The sequence below is a fragment of the Vicugna pacos genome, chromosome 8 (assembly GCF_048564905.1).
Source record: "Vicugna pacos chromosome 8, VicPac4, whole genome shotgun sequence".
Lineage (NCBI taxonomy): Eukaryota > Metazoa > Chordata > Mammalia > Artiodactyla > Camelidae > Vicugna > Vicugna pacos.
In genome coordinates this window covers 76914760-76937221 of record NC_132994.1, presented here as the reverse complement: position 1 = coordinate 76937221, position 22462 = coordinate 76914760, and the positions used below count along the sequence as shown (strand labels likewise).

The window sequence follows — 22462 nt, the reverse complement described above, 5'->3', positions numbered from 1 at the left end:
GATCTTCCACTGTCTCCGCAGTTTTGCCTTTTCTGGGGCATCATGTAGCTGGAATCACACAGCACACTGCCTTTGCGGACTGGCTTTCCCTTAGTCATATGCATTTACGGTTCCTCCAAGTCTTCTCACGGCTCGATAGCGCGTCTGTTTTTAGTGCTGAATCCTGTTCATTGTCTGGATGTCATGTTTTTAAAGGTGTTTTGCGCTTTGGCGTCTGTCTGGGTGTCTTCATGCTCACTGAGGAGTGGGAGGGGGGCGGACTGTGAGAAGGAGGGAGAGGGTGATGGATGCGGGACGTGCATCCCGTTCTCCCTCCCACGCCGCCCACGCCTTGTGCCCCCCACCAGCCTCCCCACGTGCAGGAACCACAGTCGTGATCTGAGTGCTCGGAGCCCCACAGCGGGCAGTCGGCACCTCTGCTAAAGGAAATCGTGCTATTGCTTCAGACTCAAGGTCCAGCAGAGTCTCCCCACCTCCCCTGGTCTCAAATGTCCACGTTGCAGGGGAAACAGCGAGGGCGAAAGTAGCGTAAATCGAGTCAAGCACATGGTGGGTTGTCCTCAGTTTCTGCCTCAGGGTGTGTCACGCTCTTCATGTTACTCATGCTTCTCTTTTTTGTTTTTAGTTTTTCTTTGGTGGGGGAGGTAATTTATGTTTATTTGTGTATTTATTGGCGGTACCTCGTGCATGCTAGGCGCACACTCCAGCAGTTGAGCCGTACCCTCCCCTGTGCTCACGCTGTTGTTGAGAAGGGCCGTGTGTTGGTGGTTCTGCAGGAGACGGAGCTCCTGCCATCAGCGTCCTCGTCCACACACCAGGCCCCTCCCTGGGTGCCTGTCTGTAGTCCCCTTCTGCGAGGCTGGAAATTTCATGGAGGCCACGTGGTCCCTTCCTGTGAACTCAGGGTGGGCATGGCAGACTCCTTCCCAGTTTGCAAGAAAAAAGAGAGATGACTTCTATAAATACACCGAGCATCTGAAGGGTTTATGAGGTGATGTGATGGGTGGGTTTGACCGCTGTCCATGAGCCCAGCCTGAGGTCACCAGCTCATCCTCAGCTGCCGGGAGGGGAGGCCTGTTGCTTACCCAGGACTTATGGCTGCTTTCCTTTACTTTTCACATCAGGTGGATTCCATGTCATCTGTGTAAAAAGACACCCCCAGTGCACGCCAATCCAGTCCTCTCTGAGTGTGTGTCACTGAGTGTCACCTGTCACTCCTGGCGTGTGTCTGGTGGAGAAGGAGCTTAAGGAATGCTTGCCTAGGTGTTACATGGTCACCTCTGTTTTTAAAAAATTAGTCTTTTAACAGCTTGAAACAACGCTTCAAATGTGCCCAGTTTCCACAGGTTCATCCAAATTGTGCATGTAACTCACGCATCCTGGGAGTACAGATACGGTTTCCCAACGTTGAAGCTCAAATCGTCATAGCTCTGGGCCCGTATGTGATAAAACACTGTTTTGTGCTGTGTCTAAAAATTTATCTGGTAAAGGCACTTATGGATTTTAACTTGCATAGAATGTAGGCAAGGAGGAGGGATTTCAAATCATGTTCCCAAACTAGCAATTAACAGCACACTTTTAACTTAGCAGTTGACTCATTATAATTGAACAAAATAATTTAAGGCTACCATAAGTGGGTTAATCATTTTTTGTTAAGGAGGCAGCTTACTCTGTCATGACAGGTGACACAGAATCCCACAGGCGCAGTCCTCTGCAGCAGATCTGAGAGGCGTGGTTTCCCGTAACACGTAGGTACTTCGGGGTTACAAAGTCGGCTGTTCTGGAGGTCATGGAACAAATCTTTCAGTATTGTAAGAACGTTTTTGTTCTTCACAGCAAAGAGACGAGCACAGTCACTCTCCTTCACGGTGACAGACGGGGCCCTCACTGCGTGGCCTGCTGACGGCCTCGTGCGCGTCTTCTGCCTTTCTGAGCAGCCCGGGGGTTCACGTTCCCGAGACAAAGCCTGCTGCTCTGGCTTCTCCTTAAATGCACTGATGCAGCCAGGAATCCAAACATAATTTCCAGGGCTTCCCTCTAAGTTTTTCACTGGAAGACTTTAAAATACAGTGTGTCTATAGCATGTTATATACATACCTTTTGTAGAAGGAGTGAGGGGAACTTAAAATATGTATTTTTAATACTTATAAATATTAAATATAAATAAACAATACTTGCTTATTTTATAAAAACAAACACACAGACACACCACACGGATGAGACACTCGCAAAGTGAGCAGAGTGAGTAAGAGCAGGGCAGAAGGGTAAGGGTTAGATCGAGGCTTCTCAGATACTTTGAATACACTTAAAAACGTATTTTGGCTTTTGAACAGTGTGTTTATATATTAGTGACTATGAATTCCTGGCTGTGTCCACTGACAGGGCTTTCAAGGAGGACACCCCACTGGTCATGAGAACACCTGCACCCAGACCTTGTTTTCTGGGTCACATCCCCACTGCAGGGGGCCGAGGCTGCGTGGAGTGGTGGGAGACGCCGGCTCTGGGCAGGCGGAGTGCAGGCAAGCCTGAGCGTTTTGTTGACACGCCCCGAGGCTGGTGGGGACGCCGCACGACCTATAATCCTCTCCAGAGGTCCTATTTATTAGCCAAAACTGTGCAGGAAAACAAATAATAGTGACAATAGAAAATTAAACCAAGAATTAAAAAAAACTGATCATCTATTGTGACACTAAGAGGGGAAAAAAGGGTGGAGGGAGCTCCTCTTAATAGAAGGAAGTTAGTTAAGAAATGCCAAGGGATGATAGAGCTAGAGAATCGCCACTCCTGCCTCCAGCGCAGGAAGGAGCTCGGCGGTGAGGGGCTTGGGTGGGGGCTGGAGCTGTCGGGCGGGCGGCGGGGGCAGGGCAGTTGTGCGGCCTCCCCGCGTCCTCACACAAACCCCTCACGACCGGGGAGTAGGAAGGGGCTTTTGCAGTGAGAGGGCTGGTGGACACCTCCTTCATCAACTGGTCAAACACCGCGTCACCAGTAGCGCTCCTACGGAGAATGCACAGCACCCCTCTGCAGCCTTCCTGCCAAGATGTCTGACCTCATTCTCACCGGAGGGAACACCCAGGAAAGGTCAGGCTGTGCAAGAGTCTGTAACGCAAGTAGCCGGACTCTTCAGAGAGACAGGGTGGGGAGGGGTGGTTTATAGATTAAACGAGGCTAAAGAGATGTGGCCACACGTGCAGTGAAGTCCACAGTCTGAGGCTGGCTTAAAAAATGCTGCAAAAACATTTTAGGGACGATTGGAGAAATTTAAATAAAAACTGTACATTTTATAATACCGTTAAGTTAATTTTAACCTTCTCAGGCATGATAATATTATTGTGACCATGGAGAAGATCCTGGATCTTAGGAGAAACATGCTGAAATATTAAGAGGTGAAATGTCAAGGTACTTTTGAGAGGTTTAGCCAAAAAAATCATATATAGTTATATAGAGAGAAATAATAGAAATATTGCAAAGTAGTAGCAATTGGTGAACGAAAGCAAAGAGTAATGGGGTTTTCGTTGTTCTGTGCTGTCAACCAGTCCATAGGTCTGTAGTTGTTAATGTAAAACATTTGGAGGAAAAGGTGACTTGCCTGCTAGAATCTTAGCAGATCTCAAGGTGGGTCAGAGTAGCAGCTGGTAGGATTTTTTTTTTTATTGAAGTACAGGCAGTTTACAATGTTGTGTCAATTTCTGCTGTACAGCACAATGTTTCAGTCATACATGTGCATACATATATTCATTTTATGGTCTTTTTCTCTATAGGTCACTACAAGATATTGAACATAGTTCCCTGTGCTGTACAGTATAACTTGTTGTTTATCCATCTCATATATGGCAGTTAGCATCTGCAGATCTCGGACTTCCGATGTCAACCTTCCCACTGCCCTCTCCTACTGGTAACCATAAGCTTGCTCTCTGTGTCTGTGAATCTGTTTCTGTTTTGTAAATAAGTTCATTTGTGTCTTTTTTTTTTAAAAAAGATTCCACATATAAGTAATATCAAATGGTATTTTTCTTTCTCTGCCTTACTTCACTTAGTATGACAATCTTCAGGTCCATCCATGTTGCTGCAAATGGCATTATTTCGTTTTTTTCATGGCTGAGTATTGTTCCATTATATGTACATACCATATCTAGGTTTTTAATTTTACAAACCTGTGTGTGGTTCCGCGCTGCTGCTTTTGGTTGGCGGTGAGTGTGTGCGGCCCATATGTGCCCAGACATATGTGTGCTTCTTTCTTGTATGGCTCCTGTGGCTCCGTGTTCCCATCTGATTACAGAGTTGTGGTTCGTGCAGAGTGTACAGCATGGTCACACTGAGCTACCTGGAGTAATTTAGTAATCCTGAATTCTGCGGCTGGGAAATATCACTGGCTCCTGGTAATGTTTTCAAATTCGGTGCTTAAATCATGGTGCTAAGGGGGACGCTCAGGAAAGGGAAGAGTGCAGCCTTTTGACATTTGAGCATTTTGACATTTTGACATTCGAATTTGTGACTTTATTGGATGCTGTTAGAATGAAATATATATCTATATATCTTATTCCTTTTGAACCCTTACTCCAAAAGGCTCCCACTTTTCATCTCATTTCTGTACAAAATAAGAATCTGCCTTCTCTGTTGGAATCATGGTTTAAGTCACTACACCCCATCTGGAGGAAGCCCATGTGTTTTGTTTTGGGAGTGGACTCCGGGCTGTGTGATGCCTTGGTGATCCTGTCCCATGTTCAACCCACGTGTTTGTCACTGATCGCCGTTCTGCAGAGTAGTGCCCTGTGGGTTATTTTTAAAAAAACAATTTGTCTTAGGAGAGAAATAGATGAACATGTATGAAATTAAAACTTTGCTTTTTTTCCTCCTTGCCTATTTAATAACCTCCTGAGAGATATTTTGACTCTAATGTTTTTTAGTACTTCCATCGAGTAATACATGTAAGACATTCTGGTTTAAAATATTTTGAAATCAGGCAGTCATTTTATATCCCCTTATTTATTTTCCTCAGAGAATGAGTAGTGGGGAAGGTGTTCCCACCACCTTTAGTTCAGTTCACTTCCGTGATGCTTTCTTTTCTTCCCTACTTCCTTCCTCTTTACTTATTTATTTATTTTTCTTTCCTTTTTTTAAAATTGAAGTATAGTCAGCTTACAATGCTGTGTCAAAAACACTACACGCACGCTAGCGAGACGTGGACCCTGCAGGACCTTGCGATGTGGTGTGTGAGGTTGTGAAGGCAGCCTCGTGGGGGCAGAACAAGCTTTTGCCCTGCAAGGTTTTAGAAGGGTTCTTACCTCATTTTAAAATCACAATGAAAGCCTTTCAGTCATCTGTCATCCACACTCGTGTTTTAAAAATCAAGGTGTAGTTTTTACAGCTCTTCATTTCCGACGTCTTCGGAAGAGGCGTCAGCATCAGCAGCACTGTGTTTTTAAAGCTGCTGAAGGTCCTCGATAGGCCTGGTGCTGCACAGAGCAAGCAGGACGGCTGTGCCCCATGTGAGCCGCACTCCGTTTTTATTCACCCCTTTTATCTGTAGGGTGGATTCGCATAGCTGAAAACCCAAGAAAAAGAGGCGAACACAAGACCCCTGTCCATGGTACTGAACGCTCCTCACTCGGGCTAAGAACTGTGATCACTCCTCACACGGTCGCTCAGCAGCTCCTTTGAATTTCTCTTTTCATCGTCTCTTCCTTTCTGGTTCTGTTGCTATGGATACACCTCAGGCCCTCACTGCCTCCCTGAAATGCCTGAAGTGCTGGTTGAATGGTCCTGTGTCCTGGGAGGAGAGAGGGGAGTGGGGCCTTCAGGGCAGTGCCAGCTCCCAGTGGGAATTTCTCTTCCTGAGCACCGCACTGCTTCCTGCATGAATTGGTGTCTGTAGGTCTTAAGTTACAGGCTACATGATACCATTTTGGTGATAAAGTATGTTAGTTTGAATTTAGGTTTCAATAGTATGTAAATCACAAGGGTATGATTGCATGTTAGCAATTAGAAGTCAAAGGAGGCTGGAAACAGTAGCATTCTATCCCCACGGTTCAGCAGTTTGAGGCAGTGAGTGTTCATCCCTCCCCCGTCACAGCCAGTACAGTATTTGGTAGGCAGCCTTCGCAGGCTGGGAGCTGGGGCCCAGTTCCTTCAGTCAGGCAGCCCCGCCAGGCCCTGGTGCACCTCTCAGACCTCACTGGGTGCCCTACACCGTTTGCAGGGGAAGTGAAACAGACAGAAGTTCTTCTTGACTGTGCGGAATGGTGGCTGCAGAATAATTTCTAAATTCATGTTCCACGTTCATAAAAAAGTGATTTTTAATCATTGTTCCTTTAATAGATTGTGCACAAGACGCAGCCCTTCCCTTGGAGTTCTCGCAAGTGCCAGGCTAAGACAGTTACAGCTTTAAAGGATTCATCAGAAAGCATTATCACATGTTGTCAAGATGTTTTCCCTTCGCTTCAGTGAATAATAATGAGCAATTTAAAAGGAAGATATTTATCTTTACTCTGCCTTTAAATAAAAGGGCTCGTGTGATTTTTGGATTTGATTTTTAAAACATTTTCTCTTTGTTCTTTACTGGTTAATATAGCCAACATTTAAAAATAGTCCTTGATTATAATTGGTTGTACAGACAATCTTTTTGAAAAAACAAATGTCTTCTATGTAATGTCCCAGTAAGATGATCTGGGAGCAGTTACAAGTCTTACGCATAAAACCACTCATATCTTTGAAAACCTTTTAATGTATTTTATGTTTATTATTCCAAAATGTGTCTATACCAGTAACATGGAGTTGATCAGTAACTATCAACCAACTAGTCAATATTTATTTAATGGTTGCTGTGGGCCAGATAGAATGCTAGGTACTGGCCATCCTGAAGCTCGGAGGCACAGAACAATCCAGCTTAAGACATCCAGCGTAAATATGCTGGAGGGCGGTGAAGCACAGCTTAGCCTACCTCCTGTGCTACTGCTCCGTCATGCACTCTAAATTCAATTATAATTTTAATACAGTTCCCTTGGGGAAAAAACAATAATGCCCAAAGAGTTTCCTGACAGTGAATGTAAACGTTCCAGTATTGTGTGTTAGGGGTGACGTGTGTTGCGTCCTGGGCCGTAGTACCCATGAACGTGGCCCACTTTGGGAAGAGGGACAGTGCGGGGGCAAAGCCCAGGGAGGGCTCCAGGCCAGTGTGACTGATGTCCTCACAAGAAGAGGAGACACAGGCACGCATCTGGAGAAACCACGTGATGGTGGAGGCAGGGACCGGCTGATGCGTCTGGCAAGCCGAGGGACACCAGGGACTGCTAGCTGCCACCAGGCGCTGGAAGAGGCGAGGAAGGGTTCTCCCTGCAGGCTTCTGAGGAGCACGGCCCCGCCGGCGCCCTGACGTCAGACTGCTGGACTCCAGACGGTGAGCCAAGGGCTTCTGTCATTTAGGCCCCCAGGTTAGGGTCCTCTGTTATGGCAGTCCTAGGAGACTAATGCGATGTATTATATTATATTATATATATTATAAATGAACTCAGAAACAAATGATAAAATATGGAATAACCTCCTTTTAATTTTATCAGAGTTCAACATAATCAAATCTAGAGTTTCAGCAGAATCACTTTATAGATTTAGCTGGTTGTAGGGAGCTGGTCGTGGAGGTAACCCTGAGGTCTGGTCGGCAGGAGCGGGGGTTGGAGGGGGATTTGTCACATGCGGCAGGTCCTCGTTCCGGCTGTGGGACCCTCCGCTCACTCAACCCGTGAGCTGCAGGTGGGACCCAGAGAGAGGCCCGCACGCACGGGGTCCCGGCACCTAGTCATCGGAAAATAAAGCCCATGGACTGGTTTTCCTCTGCGTTGCCTTGGAGTCATTTTCAGTGAGGGAGCGAGGGTTTCCCGGCTTGTACGGGAGGCGCTGTTTATCTGTTTGGTTTCAAGTGGGATCGCTGAGTTTACAGTCTATCGAACATGTCTTGGCACACGTCTCGGTGAGGTAGCGGTGAAGCTAAAATGTGGAAAACACGGGATGCTGTGAAACTGCTCGTTAGGTATCACTTGAAAACGTTTAACAAGGTGGGGCCTTTTAAGGCATTCTAAGTTCTTAGTTTAAAATTATTCATAAAATGAGGTGTGAGGTTGCAGGGACTGGGACCTGCGGAGAAGGTGCAGCAAAGAGGCCATCTGAGCTTCTCCCTGCGTACTGTCGAGGCGGGAGGGAGGTCAGGCGCCAGACACACATGGCGTCAGGGCTTCTGTCATGTTAAAGGCCATGAGGGAGAAGTGGAGGACGCTGCAGGCTTGAGAGGGCATCTAAGGGGACCCCCCTCCCCGGTGCTACCTGGTGGGGGGGGCGGCTCTCTTAAAGGGACTTTGAGTTGAAGGCAGAGGGGCTCTGGCCGGAGGCAGGGGCCATGGGTGGGCTGGACACCTGTGAAGCCCTGACCCCTGCTTTCCTCCCCTCATCTTCCAAGAAGAGATGGTGAGAAGATTTTATAAGCCATTCCCGCTGCACAATCCAAAGTCTACGGTGCACTGGTAACTGTTGTTCAGCTTCGTAACTAACGTCCTGAAAGCGGCACTGAAACATCTGCGATGCCTTCGGATCCCAGGAGAAGGAAAGGCTGTGTTGTGTTCAGTGCAATTTTCTTGTTCAGTGGATTTTACTTTTTGAGAGCTATTATTCTGGGAACTACAAACATAATACCTTGATTAAGAAAAACAGGTAATTAACCAAGACTTTCCATTCCTTGGTTGTGAAACTGTAGCAGAAGCCAGGCTGGACTCAGATTTGCAACAATGCTGTTGGGGATTTATTTTAAAAGGTTGGGAGATGCCTTCCTTTGATCAGAGCATTGAAAAGAGGTTTTGAACATGTGAAATATAGTTTAAAATCAGTAAATGTCGATTCTAGGGTAAATGTTCTCAGTACGTCCTAAGAGTGTTGTGCTTCTAAGGGGTCAGATGTTCGTGCAAACGGTCCCCAGTGTGAGTGCCAGAGGGCATTGACAGACGGCCTCTTCTCCACATGGACTCCTCCCGGGACCCCAGCAGTAACCACCTAAATGCAGGCAGACTTTGAGGCATCAGGGAATTCCCACGACTGTTTCTCTCCATTTACAGCAGGAGCAGTTATTTTGTAGACGCAGGTGGTGGTTCTGCGACCATGAGCCGCTCGGCCAGGGAGGCTCCCCTCACCAGCACGAGCCTTCTTTGCCCCGTGCAAGCAGGAGAAAGATGCTGGGGTCTGGCCCACTGACCCCGGTGGAGCGCCACACGTGAGCTGGCCCAGAGCTGCCTGTCCCAGTGGGTGGGGAGGGTCATCGTTGCAGGCGACCTGGGAGGAAGGAATTAAGAAGAGGAGCCCTGGGCCCACTCCCCATGCCCCGTGACGTGCACAGAGCAAGCCAAGACTGCTGTGGCTGCACTGTGTCTCCTTCTCCTGACATGTTAGTCCTCGTGATGTCCACAGTGTGAGCTTTTCTCAGCTCGTGGTCACCCTGGGCTCTAGCAGGGGCTGGTTTTTTTTAATTGAAGTGCAGTCAGTTACACTGCGTCAGTTTCTGGGGCACAGCACAACGTCCCAGTCATGCATGTACACACATATATTAGTTTTCATGTTCTTTTTCATTAAAGTTTATGACAAGAATAATGAATATAGTTCCCTGTGCTCTACAGAAGAAAACTGGTTCTTATCTGGTTTTATATGTAGTGGCTAGCATTTTCAAATCTCACACTAGGAGGGACTGGCTTATTTTACAACTGCAGGTGTATCAAGACGTCCGTATGGGTTACTGATGGAGAGGAATTCCCTGCGTGAGAACAGGAACACCCCCCCGCAGGCTGTGCCAGTCTGCAGCCCTGCAGGGTGGAGTCCTCCTCACTGACCCTCGGCACTGCCCGCGTCCTGACTCGCCAAGCTGTGGGCGGTGGTATCTTGCTCACCTCACATGCGCCTCTCTGTTGAATAACAATTTTAACTGCCTCATCGTAGGCTTGGTATCCACTTGGGTTTTTCATCTGAGAATCCCCCATTCGTGTCCTTCGCCCATTTGTGTATTTGAATTCTTGTGTTTTTCTTTGGATTCAGAGGCTGTCCTTATTTATTCCTGATGTTAGTCCCTTGTTAGTTTCAGAAATGGTCTCACGTCCTAAAAGGTCTGGTGCCCGGCAGCTCTGTCTTCCAGTGGCTCTGAATTGTCAAGTTGGTATCATCAAATCCATATTTGTTTTTTGCCTTCTGGTTTGAGCTTTGAAGGATTTTTTCACTTAAACATATTTCTCCATTGTGGAGTCACAAAAATATACTCCTCTTGTATAGAATAGAAACTCATTCATCTTTTACAAGCTTATAGTGCAATTTTCCACTTTAGTTCTTTGATCTTCTGGAACTCCGTTGTTACAGGTGCTGATGCCACGAATCCAACTTCACCTTTCTTTATGTGTTGATCCCAATTTGCCAAACCACTGATTAAAGGTGAGATTAGAGCAGATGCCAAGACAGGGATAGACATGCATGAGATCTACTGAGGAGGGAGTGCAGAGACTGCACAGCAGGTCTGACACCTGGGAAGGAGAGGCGGGGACGGACAAGGGTCAGAGAGTCCCCGGTGGGTGGCAGCCGGGCTGTGAGTCCTGTACGTCTCAATAGGAGGCTGAGCCCAGCTCTAACATGGTCGCCCCAACAGCGGGAGGTGACCAGTGCTGTGAAGGGGTGAGGGGAACTGTGAGCTGGTTGTGGAGCTGATGTACTTTTAACAAACTTTCTTTATTTTTTATTGAAGTGTAGTTGATTTACAATATTAGTTTCAGGTGTGCAGCAAAGCAATTCAGTTATACATATACATACATATTTCTTTTCAGATTCTTTCCCATCATGTTATTACAAGAGACTGAATATAGTGATGTAGTTTTAACAGCGTGGTCAGGGAAGGCAGGCCGTGCCAAGGTGCCATCTGAATAAGGACTGCAGGTGGTAAGGACATGACCCTGGCATCCGCTCTGCTCTCCGCAGACAGGAGAGCGCTGGCCATGTGAGGACAGCGAGGAAGAATGAGACGGCCAGCTTGGCAGGTGCAGAGCCAGTGTGGGGAGAACGCCGGTGTGGGGCCACGGAGGTGGTGGGTGCTTCTGGACCACGGCAAGGACAGTGCTGCAACTCAGTGGATGGAAACTACTGGCTTTGCATGATATCCAACTTGTGTTCCCACTGGGTTACCCAGGCTACCATGCTGGGACAGTTCTGCACTGATCACATGAGGCCACGAATGCTTGGACCAGAGGGGTAGGTAGGTAGGAAAGTGTTAAGGAGAGGTCATGTTATGGTGTATGTGGAAGGAGGAGCCAACGTCATTTCCAGAAAGATTGGGTGTGGTCGTGGAGGAGGAGATAGTGCTGAAGACTGAGTGAGAAGGCTTTCAGGGAGGGAATGATCCAGGTGCCGAGACAGATGGGGCCTGAGAAGGCAGGGCCCCTCCAGCAACGTGAAGAGTGGCTGTGGCTGAGGGGTGAGTCCCAGAGAGATGGGAGGAAAGGACTTGGACACAGCGAGGCAGCAACGAGGGGCAAAGGAGAGAAGTGCAGGCTGCAGAGGGGGCGGGGACGTGGCTCATCCCGGGAGGAAGGAATCTAGTAAACTGGCCCATGACCCACGCTGGGGGCCTGGGCCCCGCCCCCGCCCCGCCCCGGTCCCTGCGGGGCCTGTGCACCCCCTGCTGAGTCACTGCGCAGATGGCGTGCACCTTTGTTCACTGTGAACGAGGCATTCTTTTGACTGTGTTTGTCGTTGGGTTTTGCTGGGTTAGAGGCATTTTTATGAAGGAAACTTGTCTCAGGCAACCTCACTTCCCTGTCATTAGGCCCCTGAATTCCCTGTGAGCCCATTAGTGTTTCTTTGTGAAAGATCACGTCCCGTGCAGGTGCTGGGGGACCTGGCGGATCTGAGTGTTGTCTTCCCGTGGGTGTGTCCAGAAGCGATGGCTTCACGCTGGTTTAAAGTCTGTTGCTACACATTTTAGCCAAGTTCTCCTCTGGAGTTTTCTTTTCTTCCTTGTGGCTGGGGTCACGAGCATGGGTCTTGTGGCCTTGCTGACTTGTGGTGGCCCTGCCCCAGCAGTGGGGACCAGCCTGACCCGGCGGGCGGAGCGTCCCCACCCAGCTTCCCTGAAACTGCGGCTGGGTCAGCTCTGTCAGAAGAAGAGCCTTTGGTAGAACCAGCAAAAAATGAAATTACTAGACAGGATGTATGTGCACTTCCATGAGCATAGAATGAAACTCATTTTTAAATTCAGGGAAGGGGCCCGAGTGCTGGTTCCCGGCACCCGCTCCACACTGTCTTTGCTGTAACTGCACATCAGACAACGGTGCTGACGAGTGGGGGTGGCTCTGGGATGAGCCAGCGATTCTGAGGCCAGCTAACCACCCTCTGTTGTGTGGACGTGGGTGGGCCCAAGGAGACCATCGGATGCTGGGCAGGGCCACCTGGGGCCCAAGAATTGACTACACTGTAGACTGGCCACGCTGCAGAGGGGGAAGCGGGCAAGGTGCATTTCTTTTTAATGATGATGATGATGAGGTTTCAGGAACAGAGGGGAAAGGTCAGCATGCAGCCTTGGCAGTAGACCTGCCAGTGTGTTTATGTCCTTCTGTGTGTTCTCTGTGTCTGTTTCCTTTGATTAAAGTCTAAAAGTTACCCCAAAAGGGGAAGGGAAAAAACATCAGTCCTTGTCTTACCCGAAAGAGAAGAATTCAGATGGGAGACGGAGCGCTGTGTAGTCAAGGACTTGTTAGCGAAGGAAGGGCACCTCCAGGAGCGGGAGGCGGGCTGATCCAAGGGCGGTGGCCGAGGCCTTTGCCCGCCCCTCCTCTTACGCCCTCGCTGGGGGGTGGTCTCTTGATTGGTTGACGGCTCTCGCCCCTGGAGCGCTTGGCCGTGCTCGCCCCCTTTGTGCGCATGTCCTCACCCGTGACGCCCACAGAAGGACCCATGGGTGGGGCTGAGCCGCAATGCTGCTTGTGTTACAATGGGCACTGGGTCGTGCCTGGTAGGTCCTTGTGGTCGCCGCGCAGCGGTAGCTGTCGGGTTCTAACCGGTGTCTTGCTGGCGCTCATTTAGGGGAAGTAAAGGCCCTTGAGGCTGCAGGCGGGTCCACCACCATCCTCCAGACCCTCCGCCCCCCGCTCCACCTGTCTTCCCGGTGCCCCCACTTACCCGACTCCCTAACAGAAGTGTTTGCGGATGCTCCACGTCCCCCTTCTGATTGGCGCAGGTGCACGGGTCACTCACGTTCAAAGAGAGAATCTCGCCACAGGAAGATTCCGGAGAATCCGGATGCACAGAGAGCTTATAGCTTTGATAGAATTTTTAAATTAATGGATAATAACAAAAAAGGGATAAAACACACAAATGAAAGTTTCTTATATAGAGCTAAGTATAAAATACTCTAGGTAGTGCCTGGACTTTTCTTGGAGTTCTTGATTTTTATGGGCCTGAAAGTCATTATTTATTTTATAGGAAACCTTAGTGCTAACTGCAGTTTTTATTAAATTAAATCAAATTAATTAATTTAATTTTGTTGTTGTTGGGGGGGTAATTAGCTTTCTTTATTTTTAGCAGAGGTGATGGGGATTGAACCCAGGACCTCGTGCGTGCTAGGCACATGCTCTACCACTGAGCTGTGCCCTACCCACTAACTGCAGCTTTATTAACTAATTTAGTTTTATGTTGATACAACATCTTAGTCATATTTATTATTTCACATTGTAGTGCTTAACTTTTAAAAACCAGTTATGGAGATCAGTAAACATAATCAAATCAACAACCAGAATTCTCAGAGACTTTAGAAACCCCACGGAAGGTTCACAGGGACAAATTTCAGAGGCTCGTATTTTTGCAGCGTGGTCCCACAAGGATAGACTGAAAATAACATGAGCAATTTCAAGGGCAGTTTTACCACAGCATTACGTCCGCCGTCCTCGAACGTCTTAAAGCAATTGTCAGCCGTGTTTGCTCATCCCCAGGGGGGTTTCCATGTTTGAATTTTAGAAAATAGCTTCAAAGTACAGCTATGGAACACTCAGGGACGTTTTCTAGATTTTATGTAAATTAAAACATCTTGTGCTTCCCAGATTCTCGCTCCATGGTGGCCGTGAACCAGGCAGCAGAGGCACCAAGTTCCCCTCTGTGGTTTTGTAGTCCCAGATCCTGAGACGGTCCCGAGGGTGGGAGGCGGTTGATTTGCTGAAATCCAGATGAGCCAGCCAAGCGTCTGGACCCGGTGGTCCCGGTCCCGCCCGTGATTCAGGTCTAGGTGCCGGGGTTGTCGGGGTAATCCCTGCCCCGTGACGGCCACGACGCAGATTCTGGGGCTCATGACTCAGCCCAGTCCTTCTTTCGCTTGTTCCCGTAGCACCTACTCACTCTCCTGGGGGTCCAGTGCCCGACCCGGGGCTTCCCGCTGGGGTTTCAGGAGGCCACCCACCCCAGTGAGGGGGCGTGACCCTCACCTGCTTGCCCGAGGCTTTTCCCTCTCATCGGGTTTTTCTCCTGCGTCTCATCCCAGCTCTCTGACCTCCTGAGCCTGGCCAGATCCAGGGTGAAGGGCAGGGACACCCCGGTGGGGGTCTGCACCTCCCAGACTGACCAGGAGGGGGGGCTTACGGGCTCACAGCTGCGATGTCCAGCCTGGCTCGGCTCGGCTCGGCTTCTGTTACCAGACAGAACCACACCTGAGGTAGAAGGGCCGTTGCTTAACCCCTGAGTCTGCATCTCGGCATCATGATGGGGTATTTAAGAGCCATGGGCAACGGTGAACTTCCCACCCTTGGGTACGTTTATGCTGGAAGTGTGAGCACGTCTTACCTCTCCTGGTAACGCCAAGTGGGGTTTGCAAGCAGTTTGTCACAGGGAGTGCAGCTCGAATGGTAGAGAGCAGCTTAGCATGCGTGAGGTCCCGGGTTCAACCCCCCGTACCTCCTTCCAAAAAAAAAAAGTAGACCTAAATACCCCCAATAAATAAACAAACAAAACAAAATAAAACTAAATTAAAAAAAGCAGTTTGCTGCTCGTACACGTCACCAGTGAAAGCTTTATTTCTCAGATGCTTCTGGTTTCCATTTGGAGGCAATTTAGTGAAACTGCACAGTAATCCCTGGGTCTCGTGTTTCTAGATGTTCTTTTTTTTTAAGGCCTTCTTTAGTTTGCACGAAGCCTTAGGGCCGAAGGGGCAGGTGTAGTGCTCAGTGTTCAAGGAGTACTGGTTAAAAGAAGTGACGTGAAGTCAGTGTAGGATTTAAAAACTGTCCCCCTCGGTCTCTTTTCATCATTTTATCAGGGTGCTGCCTGCTGTTTATCACGTGATCACAGAGATATCACTTTAAAAGCGGTATAACTTCAGTAGCAGCTTCACATCGTGATGATACGTGAGTAGATTATTTTGTCTTTATTAATTAGGTGGCTTGTCTAATTTTCTCTGTTTCTTAATAAATGACAAGCTTTCAACAACTAGCTAAACTTCGCTGTGATGTAACGTAGTCCCGGGAATTGTGTGTGGGGGGGTCACAGGCGGGCGGGGTGCGCCTGGATCCACCTGCCCGCTCCGCGCCTCAGCTTCTCCATCTGGGAATGGGGCTGCCTGGCGTGCTCCCCTCCCAGGGATGACCTGAACGCGTCTGCTTCAGCGCCTGGCACCCGGCGTCTCCCAGCAGAGGCAGACAGCCTCCATCTCCTGGTGTCACCCTCCGAAATCCAAGACTGGGTCTTACTTTAAAATCTTGTTTTATTATATAGTCTATTTTTCTAGTTTTTTTTTCTTCAGTGAATACATTAAAATAAAGGGTCCCTACAGCTAGCTAGAAGTAATTCACGTCTCTGCTGTCTTTGCTGATGTCTGGGGGGGATTTAAAAAACATTTGCTGAAATTGACCCCCCCACCCCACCACGTTTTGCCGTTTCACGCCTTTAAGACTGTTAAAACATTATTCCTGTGGGAGAGTATAGCTCAGTGGTAGAGCATGTGCCTGGCATGCACAGGGTCCTGGGTTCAATCCCCAGCACCTCCATTTAAAAAAAAAATTTAAATAAATAAATAAACCTAATTACCTCCCCCCCTCAAAAAAGTTATTCCTCCTAATCCTTGTCCTCTAAATCAGTTATAAACTATTTACACACAACTAATAGGAAATAAAACGTAAGTTAACTAATTAGACTTCTCAAAACAAACGTTTTGTAATCAGATACGCTCACTGATTTAAAATTGTGTGTATTTGTATATGAAACGTTTTAAATATAAGAAATTTTTAGCATTTGAAAGTTAAAAATAAGAAGGATGAAATTAGATTTGTCAAGAATCATATAAACCTTCCTCTTCCCTTTCCTGCCCCCTCCCCCCCGCTGTTTCCTGTCTCCTTTCTCTGGGGATGCTCTGCGTAACTTTATCAGCTGTGCTGCTCACAAGCCTAGCATATCGGATCCTTTTAAATGCCTTAAGTTTCTTTAAAAGTCACACAGTTAAATTATCACAAAACCGATGACAACACTTCCCAAAACCACTTCCAAAAGCGCTAAAGCCACGGTTTAGTTTCCCTCATCTTCCGACTTCCGCAGAGACGTTCAGCCCGTGAAAGCCCCGAGGCGTCCTCAGTTTCTCTCCCGTTTCTGTGACAGCCAAAGCTTTGGCATTGCTCCAGTTCCTTTTGTAGAGTCGAAGTTTTATTCCTTCTGGATTCTTCCTGCTTTAAGAGGTGAAGTGAGGGGTCCGATTTCAGTTATTTTACATGATAAGTGTTCTCTTTTGTTAAGGGCAAACTGAGGACATGTGTTCCCAGGGACGCTCACGAAGTAACAGATGATGAAGTTAACGGCCAGTGGACTTGGAAATTATCCCAATGAAAGAACGTGGACTACACACACACACGCGAGTGCGGCTTGGCGGATAGCTCGTTCTGACGGCTTATGTTTCCCTCCTCAACCCCTTCCTTTTTAGTTTTTAATTTTTTTAAATTGAAGTACAGTCAGTTACAATGTGTCGGTTTCTGGTGTGCAGCACAATGTCCCAGTCATGCATATATATACATATATTCGTTTTCATATTCTTTTTCATTAAAGATCATTTCATTAAAGATTTTTTTCATTAAAGATCATCAGTATCATCAAAGATATTGAATATAGTTCCCTGTACTATACAGAAGAACTTTGTTTTTTAAAATTATTTTTATATATACTTTAAAAAAACTGAGCCAGACATGTCTCCCGATTTAGCAGGGGACCAGGACGTGGAGAGGGTCCCTGCCACGGAACCTGCCGGGAGCTGGGCTGCCTCTCCGCCCCATCTTCTGGGAGGGCTGAGCGCAGATGCTGCCACAGACGTGTCAGAGTCACTGACAGTCTTTTCCCGGGACTCCTGCTCGGTGGCGTTTGCACCAGAGTGCACTCTCATCTGGGCCTCAGATGAGTCACTGACTTAAAATGTGTTTTTCTGGAACTCCTGAGGAGTTGGCCTGATTGAAACAGTGATCTGTTTTCCAGGATTTAAATGAGTTCGTCACATCAGAGACTGCCAGACTGCTGGAAGCAAAGCAAGTATGTGATTTTTAACAAGGGGGCCCCCTAACCCCGGGGAGCTGCTCATGTGCAAACCCCACCTCCCCAGACGGACGGAGGGGTCTCCTTAGCTGGGCATGAGGGGGGGCCCCCAGAAAACGCCTTTTAAAATTTACATTTAGTAAGTTTTATTGGTTACAGAGAGGGATATCTTCTGGCATTTAAATACTGATATTTCAAAATAAAATGGTTGCAATATTCTTAAGTGTTTCCCCTCGAATCTAAGTGCTGTGGTGATTTGGTGACCCACCGTCATCCCCCTGAAAAAAATACATAAGAACACCTTTCTCTGAGTGGACAAACATTTTTTATGACTCCTTTTTCTCCTTGAATTTGCATTTCCATCCCACTTAACCCCTAGAATATTGTCCTGTTGTGGTATACATGGACTTCTGCTTAAAATCTTTTATTCATCACCTTATATTTTTACAGAAAAAAATCTGTTTATAGGTTGAAATTAATTTTTAAATTTAGTTTTCTGTAACCACAACCACAAGACTCTGAGGGTTGAGTTCCTTGTGAATTATTATAGTTATTATTGGTCTATACTTGAGTAAAATAAAATATTTGAAACTGGATTATTATTGATTATAACAAGTGAAATGATTGGAAATTCAGAGTATGTGAGGGGCGTGGACAGGGCCCCAGGTTCCGGTGTCCTTGGAGTGCTGCCGCAGTCAAAGAGGCCAGGCACCGCTATTTTCTCTAGTTTTCTTTCTTACGAGCTGAGGCAACGCGGTCACGTAACTAGGAATGAAAGAGGGAAATGGGAAAAGATCTGTCATAATAAGGCCACGATGTTTTGAGCTCCTTCCAAGCTGCATGCCAGAAATCACCTCGGGGTCGTTACCAAAGTTTACGTTTAAAGCTCTACCAGCTGAAAGTGTGAATAAATCCTCCTTCAGATTTGTTGAAAGCGAAGAGCTGAGTTGGTCCCCTGGCCGTCCGAGGACAGTGAGCCACCCGTGACTCAAACGGGAGCCCTGCCTGGCGCTGGGAAGCTCCCGTCCCCCAGAAAGATGCAGCGGAGGAAGGTTTCGGGTAGGGAGAGGCGTGCCTTTCTTTTGAAAGGGGAAGAGGAGACTCTGAAGGGGCAGGTGGAGACCTTACCTCACTTTCAGAAAAGAGCTGAGGATCTGGAAGTGATAAACAGTTGTTTTAAAAGTATTTGTGTCACGTCCCCCCAAGAAGGTCTTTGCATGGGCGCTTACGGGGTCTGAGGACCGCTGAGGTGGCGTCTCGCCCCGAGGGCTGGGCGGGTGTACAGTCGGGTCTGCCCACAGCCTCCAGGAGAGCCTGGCAGCTGACCTTCTGCATCAGACTCGAGCTTATTCGAGAAGCTCAGTGCTGCCCTCTTTTGGCACCAGGATTCCAAGTTTTGCTCTATAAGCTGCTGTGGGGACTAAGTACTCATACCAGAGCCGTCTCCGTTTAGTAGTGTGGGGCTCATACCTGCTCCGAGGTGTCTGTGCAGTGTAGACGACAGTCGGCCCCACCAGGCCGGTGAAGTGGTGCTTTGAAGAGCCCGGCCGGCACACGTCATGTCCGACAGTGTGAATTTCCGCGCGGCAGACCGCGTGGCAGGTGGAAATGCACAAACCACTTGCAGCGCCATTTAGCCAATGGGTTGATCTTCGCTCAGCTCAAGTAGCCTTCTCGATGGGGAGGTTGTTCTGTGAGCTCTACCCTGCCGTGTCATCCTCCATAATACACAGATGTGCCCCCGGGGCTCAGACTGTGCCTGCGCCAGGAGATGCAGAACCTGTCGTCAGAGAAACTAATTTTTCCCAACTGATGGGTTATTTCTGCCTTCATTCTCAGTTTTGTTCAGACCAGCTCACCTGTGCTATGACTGGTTAGTCTGAGCTGAAGACCCACCCTGTTCAAACTGCTCTCAGTGCTGCCCTGGGGAGTGGAATGCTATGTACAGGAGAAGGAAATTTCCTCTATCCTCTTATGTGTAGTGCTGGGGGACTGTGAATTAAACTGACAGAAGACAGATTGGCAAGAGAAAAGAAAGACTTTACTTACAAATGCAACAAGCACAATATCGGAGTGATCAGGGATGAGTATTTCTAAGGGGTAGTTAGAATTTGAGGCCTCGATATCTAGCTTAGCAGAGCAAAGGGAGAAGCAAGAAAAGGCTCCTGGGTGGTGCTCCTCTGCTGCCGCCTGGTCACGTCCAGGCTCCTTTTTGGCCAGTTTTGGTGTCTTGGAATTGCACGGTTCTAGTTCAAGTGAGGACGGTTTCCCGAGTGTCCTTTTAAAAGTTACGAGGTTTGACTTTTTTCCATTTTGGTCTTGAATTGCCTTGCATGGGATGAGAGGGCCAGTCGGCTGGCGCTGTTCACTGAAGAGACCGTCCCTCCCCGCTGCCCTTCAGGCCCTCGCCCCGGGCGGGGCTCGTCCAGGCTGTTTCACTCCTTGCACACGTAGTCGCTCTAACCTCAGAGCAAGTGCCGGGGTCTGTCTGGTGGTGTGTGTCTCCTCTGGGCTCTTCTTCAAAATAGTGTTGGCTATCCTTCAAACTTCACTCTTTTTAAATCTATTTTTATACATCGTGGCTAACATTTGTAAATCTCGAACTCCCAATTTATCCCCTCCCACTCTCTGTCCCCGGTAACCATAGATTGTTTACTAAGTCTGCGTTCAAACTTCACTCTTCGATTTGAATTCTAGGGAAAAAAATCCTGCTTTTCATGATTTAATTTTTAGGAGTGTTATTACATTAAATTTATGGCTTGATTTTCCGAAAATTGGCCTTGTTTAATCATATCAAGATTTCCATTCTTGAATGTGATCTTTATCCTTCCTTTGGTCTTCCTTTTATTTCTCTCAGTAAAGTTTATCGTCTTCTGGAGCATCCTTACACGTTTTTGGTGGATTTATCCTTTTATACCTTTCAGGTTTCTGTTCCTGTTCTTTTCTATTCTTTCCTTTTCTTCTTTCCCTTTTTCCCTTCCTTCTTTTTTTGCAGTTGTAAATGCTGTCTCTTTAAATTGTTTCCAGCTGATATACAAAAGCTCTATGAACTTTCTTATGTTACTCTTATATCCAGTAAGCTTTTCAGATTCTCCAGTAGGAATTAATAAATTGTTGGTATATTCTCTTGGATTTGACAGAGAATTATATTATTTGTTAGCCACAACAATTTTATTCTTCCCAACTTGTTTATATGCATTTCTTTTACTATATCTTTTATGAGTTTTGATCTAAACAAATGCTTACTTTATGTTCTCCTTGATGTTGCCATTCTGTGTGCTCCGCCACCCAAAGGAACGAAGTAGTGACAGCTGCTACCATGTGGACCAGCCTCAGGAAGAGTGTTCTGAGTGAAAGAGGCCAGACACACGGATTGTCTTGTCAACCTCAAACAAAACAAAGAGCAGTTTTATTTAAGCAAGAATGAGTTTATTGGGAAATAGCAGAGGAATGCAGTTCAAGACAAACAGGTTACACTGAACCATTGCCAAGTCTGAAGAGATGGTTGTATTAGGTTTTAGGAGGAAATTGGGGAGTGTTGTTTTGAACCAGATTTCACTGGAGAAGATCAAGACTTCAAGGTTGGGCGGTTTCTCACTGGCCGCAAGTGGTAGCCAGTGCCTTGTCGCTGGGCATGGCGGGTCTTCCTCCTTCTTCTTAAAAGCTGGAGGTGAAGTTCCTGGGTGAAGAATGTCTTGCCTTGTCCAGATAACGCTCATCTTCCTTCTCGCTGGTGATGCAGGCTGCAAGAATGGTATGCGCGCGCGAGCGCCCCCTTCAGGGCTCCCAACCCCATTCTAAATGAGGCTTCACAGTCTGATTGCAGTGATGGTGAAATTTCCAGCGAGACAAAGCGCAGACTGCTGGTTCCAGGGCTTGGAAAGGAGGGGTGTGGGGAGTGGCCACCTCTCCCATGGGGGGTGAGGTTTCTTTTGAAGCAATGAAAATATCTTGGAACTGGATAGTGGTGATGGTTATGCAACATTGTGAATGCACTAAATGGCACTAAATTGTTCACTTTAAAATGCTTAACCTTATGTTATGTGAAATTCACCTCAATTTAGAAAATATTTTTTAAAAGATCTGAACTCAGAGATTCCGGAGACTGAAATGCACCCCCAGCGGCCCAGCGCCCGGGTCCCCCTTTCAGCCCCTGTGGTTTCAGCTCCTACTTCCTTCCCCTGACAGCTTGATTATTCACTGGGCCGCCTTTCCATTGTGTTCTCCCCTCTCTGAGTGTGCAGTTAGATAGCTCTTGGGTGTCTTTATCTGTATCTTGCTGGAAGTTGACATCCTCTGAGCCGCTGTCTGTCTGTTTTATCACAGACCCGGCCCAGGACCGGGGCAGAGGGGAAGGGGCCGTGAGCTGCCCTGAGGAGCCCCCCGTTCCAATCAGGGCTTGGCCGCCCCCGGGACTAGTCACAACCCCCATGGGTTCGTGTTATCTAGAAAGGACACAGGTCACAGCCCAGAAACCGGCAAACAGCTGAAGAGGGCTGATGCTGTAACCCACCTCTCCACCCTTCGGAGTCCGTGAGAGCCTGGACACAGCCCACGGACCTGTAGAGCTTTGGGTCCCCAGGGCAGGGGGAGAGGAGGGTCTTGAAAGGGGAGGTCATGGAAAACAAGCCCCGCCTTCCTTGCAGTTGGTCCAGGTGTGCAGGCAGCGCTGTGTTCCCGGGAGCCCATCAGTGAGCCCTCAGGACAAAGGTCCCTCCTGCAGCAGGTGCCCAGGCCTGGAGGTTTCCCCTGGGCGGCGTCCCCTGCCGCTGCCTCGTGGCGGACCACGCAGGTTGGGAGGGAGAAGCCGCCGAGATTAGCGAGGGCTACAGGATGCGCACACCCACACCCCCTGCAAAACAGCTGGCCATGCTGCAGGGCTGTGTGTGGAGTCAGGGTGGGTGTGGGC

General features: G+C 48.0%; 1 protein-coding gene and 1 non-coding gene across 3 annotated transcripts in view; both read left to right on the top strand.

Annotated features, from left to right (window-relative positions):
- The window catches only part of RPS6KA2 (ribosomal protein S6 kinase A2), a 324439-nt gene that overhangs the window by 42383 nt on the left and 259594 nt on the right, over positions 1–22462 (top strand). The gene's annotated exons all lie outside the window — the stretch shown is intronic.
- Positions 15959–16031, top strand: TRNAA-GGC (transfer RNA alanine (anticodon GGC)). The gene has a single exon. It is a non-coding gene; the product is annotated as a tRNA-Ala (tRNA).